General features: G+C 44.6%; 1 non-coding gene across 1 annotated transcript; it reads left to right on the top strand.

The window, feature by feature from the left end:
• Window positions 1–5,622: 5,622 nt before the first annotated feature.
• Window positions 5,623–5,696, top strand: Trnat-ugu. The gene has a single exon. It is a non-coding gene; the product is annotated as a tRNA-Thr (tRNA).
• The last annotated feature ends 3,771 nt before the right edge of the window (window positions 5,697–9,467 follow it).

Genomic DNA, 9,467 nt, shown 5'->3' with positions numbered 1-9,467 from the left:
TTGCGACTTCAGGTAACCCCAAAGCCAATAATCGCACGGACTGAGCTCTGGGGACCTGGGAGGCCAAGATGACGAAGGTGGCGGCTGAGTACACGATCATCATCAAACGACATGTGCAAGAGATCTTTCACGCGTCTAGCAATATGGGGTGGAGCGCGTGGTTCTAATAAAACCCCATGTCATTCCAAGCATGTGTGTCAAATTTTACCTCTCTATCTACATTATTTCGTGGTTTATTAAGTTTTCAGATTTATACTTACTTTTTGATCACCCGGTATATCAACAATACCTGTCGGCACTAAGGGTTTCGATATAATTATCATTTTATATGCAGGCGTCTCCACAACGGTATTTGAGGAGGCTGAAGCTCGTGGTCTATCCTGCTTGTGTGCTTTCGAGGGCTCCGTGTGAACGCATCTCGCATACGCTCGACATTTTTATCAAACGTGAGTGTCCAGCCAGTGCTCTTTGCTTTGCACATGCAAATCATAAATCACCTTGTGCAAAAGCGGCTTGTTGCTGAATCGATGGCGGAATGCACGTCGCACTTGAGCGCTAAGTCTTCGCGCAAATTCCAACGCACAAAACGATTTCTCTTTTGATGTAGTCGCTATTTTTCTACTAACAAGCAGCGCAGCTGTGTCAAAACGTTGGACCTTCCTCTATCCAGTGACATGGCAATGTGTTTCTGTCTTACATAAGTTGTCTGTAATGAACAACTGACATCTGTTGTTTCTTTTTGAATCACAAGGTACAGCGCATCAGCGCTACACCTGTGCGATAGTCTCACTAAATTCAATTCTGCATAGTCTATGCGTTTTCATTCACATCGGTTTGCAAAATGGTTCACTACTGGTCCATTCTAAAGTATTAGAGCTGGTTCTCTGAAGAGGCCTTTTGTCTTCAGCCTTTTTCTTTTCCAAAAGTCTGTTGGATTACAGTGACCTTTACACTAAACCTGACCACGCAGCGTCTTATAGATTTGCGTTTGTCAAGTGTCTTTAGACTTGGCGGCCGAAAATGCAACAGGTGTTAAAACAAGGAGTAGCGAATGCAGACTTAGTGACGTCAGAGGTGTTCAGATGCTAGTTGAATAAGACGTTTACCACCTACCACGGTAGTTATAATTGTACGAGGTACGGGAGGCTTCTCGTCCACAGGTGCTGTGCCAATTACTCTCGTCAGCGCCTCCGCTTCTGGACCCACGGGATCGCTAACTGGCCTAACTAGCGAGACGGCGAGGATCTAGCAGGCCACTACTTTCGGCTGTCATATCACACGCTACCATTACGACGACCTGGTCGCAGTGAGCTGTTTATTTCTATGGGCGAGGGTAACGAGTAATTTATGAACTGACACAGGGGTACGGAACTTTCAAAATGTGTGAAACGTCATCTAACGGCGAGGAAACTGCCCGCGAATGTTCCGAGGCAGTGGTGGCCGGTGGTAATGTGTTAATGTGCTACAGAACATTGTAAATATCGCACTAGAATTATGCCTTTTCTCTTCGAATGCGAGGCGGAAATCGCACTGAAATTACGCCAATCCTCTTCGAATGCGTGCTGGTATGCAGAAAAAAAAAAAAAACACGAAAACGTATTTTGTAGCGCTCTTTCTGCAACAGCTAGAAACAAGTGTCGGCGGGTGAAATGAAGGTCAGCCGTGCTACGATCAGCTCGGGGAATGGACGCAGCTTTCTGTTTTCGACTGAGCATGCTCTGATGTGACGTCATCGATGCAGGCACTGAGAGTGCTACGTCGCTCACAGCATCAGGTTAGTATTTCTCGTTGAAAATTACTGTATTCTCCAAACAATTTCTGAAAATGATACGCTAAAGAGTCCCTTTTCCAATAGGTCTTTTGAGGAGAAAGTGAGAGTTGCAGAGCTATGTTGACCTACTGCAAGTTTAAATCCGAAAAGGTGAGCATGTGGCAGTGGACACTCTGAATTGGCTCAAACGGTGCGAGTAGAAGGATATTCCGTCTGAGTGTGCCACAGGAAAAGGTAAAACGTTCTCTAAAGATTTACGAATAGTGTGTGAAGGATTTCCTAGCAATACTTAACGTAGAGGCGCAATGGTGCAAGTGCAGCGACTGGCAGTTCGTCGGTTTGGGTTCGATTCTTGCTACACTCATATTCAGAAGAAAAAAAAAAAAACAGAACTCCTTGAACGACTAGAGAGGACGTTCGTATTGACAGGAAACGTACGTCACAGTTGTACAGAAATCATTAGCATTTGAACCATGCCGACCCACGGGTGCTATGTTCTGTTTGCTAGGAATTCTGCTGTCCTGTCACACAACTCAGCTAATCTGCCGTACGGTCCTGTTTCGTTCATTAGGTGACAGTGCGGAAGTGCATCGAACGCCTTCCCGAAGTCAAGCAACATGTCGTGGATCTAGACGCCGGTCTCTACTACCTTCTCGGTCCCGTGAACAAAGCAAGCGGGCTGGGCTACACACGTTGTTACCTGTGGAATGCGTGTTGATTCCTACAGAGAAGATTTTTCTGTGTCCAGGAAGGTCATGATACGCAAGCATGAATCGCCATCGAGCAAGGTGGTGCACTGGTTAGCACACTGGACTCGCATTCGGAAGGAGGACGGATGAAACCCGCGCCCGGCCTCCCTGATTTAGGTTTTCCTTGATTTCCCTAAATCGCTTCAGGCAAATGCTGGGATGGTTCCCTAATCCGATGGGACGGATGACCCCCCACTGGATCAACCAACCAACCAACCAGCCATGAATCGCCTTCTAATATTCTACATTAGTCTAAAGTCAACGCTATGGGTCTACTGCTGTGGGCGTCTGTAGGACGGTCATTGTTGAAAACGGGGATGAGGTGCGCGTTTTTCCACTCAGTAGCAACTCTTGGATCGTAGAGCATATTGATTCTACAATCACAGACATATCCCATCAGGTGCAGTGGCCGTTCCTCTGTTGAGGGATTTGGGTTGTGTGTCTCTTCAGCGGCCACTTGCTTCAACGACAAGTTGAAAAAGAAGTGAGAAGGAGAGATAAGGTGATAGGATACGTGTACGATAAAACCTCTCCCTCAAAAACGTTTCTCTCCTTCATACCTCGTGTGTTTTACCACAGATGACGTGTCGGTGATCTCATTTATACTAAGACCGCAGTACACGCGAAGTGCCCATTTGCTTCCACCGCCCTGAGTGGAATGCATAAGTTCTAATAAATGTTGACCAACCTGCAGTCTTCTACAGTTGATGTCCCATGCGCAGAAACCAACACATAGGTCGTGAATCCGTAATCTTGAAGCTGTAAGAAACGCTTGACGAGGAACTCTTATTTTAGGAATAATGAAATTTCCAATCAGTTTGTTTATGCGTGATGGCACTCGCTTTTTACTAGCAGAAGACAACAGAGTGCACAAATGATTCCTATTTTTCAGCAAATTAGTGAACTGCATATTTCCGTAATTAGTATTTGGAAGTTTGTGGTAAGTTCCTACGTGACCAAATTGCTAAGGTCATCGGTCCCTAGGCTTACACACTACTTAAACTAACTTACGCTAAGGGCGACACACACACAGACACACACACACACACACACACACACACACACACACCCATGCCCCGAAGGGAGGACTCGAACCTCCAACGGAAGGGGGGGGGGGGGGGCAACCGCGCGAACGGTGGCAAGCCGCCTTAGACCGCACGGGTACCCCGCGCGGCCGTAATTAGTATCACACTGTTGTCAACTATATGTCCAAATAACCATACATTGCAAATAAAGTATTAACTAATAATGACCGCTGCAGACAACATGTCTGTTCTCCGATACTGCCGAAACAGCTCTATTCACGAACTAGACATTGAAAATTAAGTCTTAACTGATGCCGTTGCGGGCAACAGGTCCGTACTCCGAGACTGCCGAACCAGCTATATTACAGCCGAACCTCTTCGCCCGCCGTTCAGTTTAGGCTCGATCCGAAGATCTCTGCCTTTTCGTTTCGCAGTTGTTTATTATTCTGCTGGTTACTAATGCTTGTGAAGTAATGGAATGACAGCACGCTATTGAGAGATACTTTAAACATGACATGCAAGTAATATGCTGATTAGTTTGTCTAATATTAATGACAGATTACCATTTTGGCGCTCAGCTTCCGAACGCAGCAGCCAAGGACCGTAATTCAGGCAGTCTTTCTCAGGATATCTGTACCGAACAAACCATCTGTCATCGGCACCTCACACCACATTGCGTCATCTTGCCACAGCTGCCTTCTCAACTGCTCCAAAAAGAGCTTCTTGTAGCCGAATATGATGGCTGCAAAGCCAGAATTATCACACTTCGATGTGTGTCCGTGCGACGTATGGAATGAGTTGATCCATTACGGTCTTCCTCAGTGGCGCTGTATTCGTCAAACATTGTTCCTTGCGGCTACTGTTTCAATGCAAGCAAGTTTTGGAATACGTGTCGTTGCTTGTTAGAGGAGACAGTGTCGCAGAACTCTCACGGCAGTTATGCGGGGCGGATGCGATTTAAATGCGAGACATTCTGCGGCCGCTTGCCCCGCATTCCAGCCAGATTGGGGGGGTCGTGACGGACAGGACGAGGTGGGATTCCAGCCGTCTACCCGCAACCCACGCAGGCGCCCGCCGAACCTGTTTGCTGCGGAGCAGACGGCAAGGCGCGCCGTGGCGTTGTGCAACGCCCACTACCGAGACTGAAAGTGCCCCCCCCCCCCCCTCCCCGCCCCGCCAACGCGGCAACGACACGGCGGGAGGAGGAGGAGGAGGAGGAGGAGGAGGCGTGTGGCGGGGAACCCCTCTCCGCCGTCCTCGCTATAAGCCCGTTCCAAGCGTCACCTGTCCTACACCTCACGCAGATAGCGTACACACACAATTTTCCTCAAATTTGCAACCTCGCTGTCCAGTAGATACCACGAAGCGTATTCTAAAAGCAACAGTCATTCCTTATATATATATACAGGATATTGGCATCTGTTCTTTCGGACATTTCCGAAAGAACAGATACCATCAGTAACCATGCATCTCGTTAGAATGACTTTACTATGAAATTACAACCCTTAGCTGCTTACAGACGTTGACATACGTCAACGGGGACAGATGAAAATGTGTGCCCCGACCGGAACTCGAACCCGGGATCTCCTGCTGACATGGCGGACGCTCTATCCATCTTTTTTCTTCGTTGATCCATTCGCTCAGTTTTTTTATTACAGAAGGTAGCGAACCCTATAACCGAGCACGCTGAGCTACCGTACCAGCAGCCATCTGAGCCACCGAGGACACAGAGGATAGTGCCACTGCAGGGATTTATCTCTGGCACGCCTCCAGCGAGACTCACATTCTCAACGTATTGTCCCGCACTACATTCGTAGTGCCCCCGCCCGTTATACTCATTACTCGCGGCGCGTTGCCGATTCCCGTATATATATATATATATATATATATATATATATATATATATATATATATATATATATATATATATAATCTTACGGGAATCGGCAACGCGCCGCGAGTAATGAGTATAATGGGCGGCGGCACTACGAATGTAGTGCGGGACAATACGTTGAGAATGTGAGTCTCGCTGGAGGCGTGCCAGAGATAAATCCCTGCAGTGGCACTATCCTCTGTGTCCTCGGTGGCTCAGATGGATAGAGCATCTGCCATGTAAGCAGGAGATCCCGGGTTCGAGTCCCGGTCGGGGCACACATTTTCATCTGTCCCCGTTGACATACGTCAACGTCTGTAAGCAGCTAAGGGTTGTAATTTCATAGTAAAGCCATTCCTTATGCTTTCTTTCTTGTTAGTTATCTTTCTTCTGACTGGTTAGATTAGATTAGATTAGATTAGTACTTGGTCCATGGACCGTGAATACGACACTTCGTAATTATGTGGAACGTGTCACGTTAATAAAAGGTGTCTATGCAAGATATTACATTACACAAAATATTACATGACACTGAATATTTTTAATTTTTTTGTGGGGTTGGGGAAATTACCCGCTTATTATATCCAGAAATTCATCTAATGAGTAGAAGGAGTTGCCATTAAGAAATTCTTTTAATTTCCTTTTAAATGCTATATGGCTATCTGTCAGACTTTTGAAGCTATTAGGTAAGTGACCAAAGACTTTCGTGGCAGCATAATTTACCCCTTTCTGAGCCAAAATTAGATTTAACCTTGAGTAGTGAAGATCATCCTTTCTCCTAGTGTTGTAGCCATGTACACTGCTATTACTTTTGAATTCGTTCGGATTGTTAATAACAAATTTCATAAGTGAATATATATATATTGTGAGGCTACAGTGAAGATCTCTAGCTCTTTAAATAAGTGTCTGCAGGATGATCTTGGATGAGCTCCAGCAGTTATTCTGATTACACGCTTTTGTGCAATGAACACTCTTTTACTCAATGATGAGTTGCCCCAGTTTATGATGCCATACGAAAGTAGAGAATGGAAATAGGCGTGGTAAGCTAATTTACTGAGATGTGTATCGCCAATATTTGCAATGACCCTAATAGCATAAATAGCTGAACTCAAACGTTTCAGCAGATCTTCATTGTGGTTTTTCTTGTTCAACCCCTCATCAATGCATACACCTAGAAATTTTGAATATTCTACCTTAGTTACCGATTTCTGATCGAAGTCTATATTTATTAATGGTGTCATTCCATTTACAGTGTGGAACTGTATGTACTGTGTTTTTTCAAAGTTTAATGAGAGCCCATTTGCAGAGAACCACTTAATGATTTTCTGAAAAACATCGTTTACAATTTCACCAGTTAATTCTTGTCTGTTGGGTGTGATAGCTACACTTGTATCATCGGCAAAAAGTACCTGCTTTGCATCTTCGTGAATATAGAATGGCAAGTCATTAATATATATTAAGATCAGAAGAGGACCCAAGACCGATCCTTGCTGCACCCCATTCTTCATTGTTCCCCAGTTTGAGAAATCACCAGTTTTTTGCATATTATGTGAACTGCTTATTTCAACTTCGTGCACTCTTCCAGTTAGGTATGATTTAAACTATTTGAGCGCAGCCCCATTCATACCACAGTACTTGAGCGTATCTGGAAGTATTCCACAATTTACACAGTCAAAAGCCTTTGAGAGGTCACAAAAAATCCCAATGGGTGACTTACGGTTACTCAGAGCATTTAAAATTTCATTAGTGAAAGTATATACAGCATTTTCCGTTGAAAAACCTTTCCGTAAACCAAACTGACATTTTGTTAAAACTTTATTTTTACAAAGGTGTGAAGCTACTCTACAATACATTACTTTTTCAAGAATTTTGGATAAGGCGGTCAGAAGAGAGATTGGGCGGTAGTTGTTGACATCAGACGTATCCCCCTTTTTTATGCAGTGGTTTAACAATGTCATACTTCAGTCTATCTGGGAAAATACCCTGCTTCAGAGAGCTATTACATATGTGGCTAAGAATCCCACTTATCTCTTGGGAACAAGCTGGAAATGCCGTCAATTCCACGTGAGATTTTATTCTTGAGAGAGTTTATTATCTTCTTAATTCCAGAAGGAGAGATGGGTGGAATTTAAGTTGTACCAAATTGTGTGGATAAGGCCTCTTCCATTAACTGCCTTGCTTCTTCTAATGAACATTTAGATCCTATTTTCTCTACAACATTTAAAAAATGATTATTCAAAATGTTTTCGACTTCCAGCTTGTTGTTTGTCAAGTTTCCATTCGTTTTGATGGTAATGCCGTTATCCTATATTCTTGATTGCCCTGTCTCCATTGTAATAATATTCCAAATTGTTTTGATTTTGTTATCAGAGGTATTAATCTCGGACATGATGGACATGCTTCTAGTTTGATGCGGCCCTCCACAAATTCCTCTCCTCTGCCAACCTGTTCATCTCAGAGTAGCACTTGCAACCTACGTCCTCAATTATCTGCTGGATGTATTCCAATCTCTGTCTTCCTCTGAAGTTTTTGCCCTCTATAGCTCCCTCTAGTACCACGGAAGTCGTTCCCTGGTGTCTTAGCAGATGTCCTATCATTCTGACCCTTTCCCATGTCATAGTTTTCAACATATTCCTCTCCGATTATGCGCAGAACCTCTTCATTCTTCACCTTATCAGTCCACCTAATTTTCAACATTCGTCTGTAGCACCACTTCTCAAATACTTCGATTCTCTTCTGTTCCGGTTTTCCCACGGTCCATGTTTCGCTACCATATAATGCTGTGCTCCAAACGTACATTCTCAGAAATTTTTTCCTCAAATTAAGGCTTGTGTTTAGTATTAGTCGACTTATCTTGGCCAGGAATGCCCATTTTTTGGCAGTGCTAGTCTGCTTTTGACGTCCTCCTTGCTCCGTCCGTTATTGATTATTTTGCTACCTAGGTATTTGAAGTACTTAACTTCATATACTTCGTCACCGTCAGTCCTGATGTTGCTTCCCGCTGTTCTCAATTCTACTGCTTCTCATTACTTTCGTCTTTCTTAGATTTACCCTCAATCCTTATTCTTATTTATCTTAAAAAGCCCCGTAGCGACGTAGATGTCGCTGAGATAAGTAATTTAATACAAAACACACGAGACTGGAAATGTCGCGAGTCACCCCAAAAGCGGATGACAGATTTAGAACTTGTGAGGAGACGTCCAAAATACGGAGGGTATTTTCGAGCGCGTACATTTAGGAAGTTTTTACTCATTTACGTGTCACGCAGTACTGTAGGTTTTTGTTCTGCTGTACTTTCCAGTAAACCAGCGGAGACCGCGAGACCAGTGGATAAAATAGAATTCATACCTCTGTGTCAACACACAACCGTCTAACGCAGTAAAAATAAAACTGCCTGCCAGGCGCAACACTCGAAGCCTGAGCAGCGCGCGCTGAAGTTGCGCACCTACCGATACGCTCGGAGCCACACCGACGTGAGTACTTGGGTTGGGTTGAGAAGATCAGCTGCGACGTACTGATAGGCTCTACCGCTACACGTGCGGCGCGGTACGTCACCTGGAGACGTCACATGTCCAACACTGATCATCCGCTTTTGATCTATTTCCCGACATTTGCGGCCCTATGTGTCATACATTAAATTATTTGTCTCAGCGTCATCTACGTCGCTTCAGAAGTTCTTAACAAATAATAACTGTCACCCTGTATTTACAAGCTGGCAGCTCAGAACAATCTGCTCAACTGAAGCGTCATCTATTGATTGTTTACAGAGTCGCAGAAGTCGCCGTTTTAATTCAGTAATGCAGTGATTGGATGAACTCACGTACTGTAATTTTATGCTTGTTTGCAAGCGGATCTACAGCTGTCTGAATTCGTCAGGAGGTGTGGCTATGTCGTGAGACAACGGTAATGAGTGACGGAAAGGTCAGACAGCCGGCGCTGGGGCTTAAAAAGTGCAATATGGAGAGCGAAGAGGCTGTCCCAGTCTCCAGACTGGTGAAATCTTGCTAAAAGTGCACCACTAAATTCCTCGTATTAAGAATCAGCATCTA

This window comes from Schistocerca piceifrons, chromosome 8, assembly GCF_021461385.2.
Source record: "Schistocerca piceifrons isolate TAMUIC-IGC-003096 chromosome 8, iqSchPice1.1, whole genome shotgun sequence".
NCBI lineage: Eukaryota > Metazoa > Arthropoda > Insecta > Orthoptera > Acrididae > Schistocerca > Schistocerca piceifrons.
Note: the sequence above shows the minus strand (reverse complement) of the source record. Positions and strands in the feature narration are given on the sequence as shown.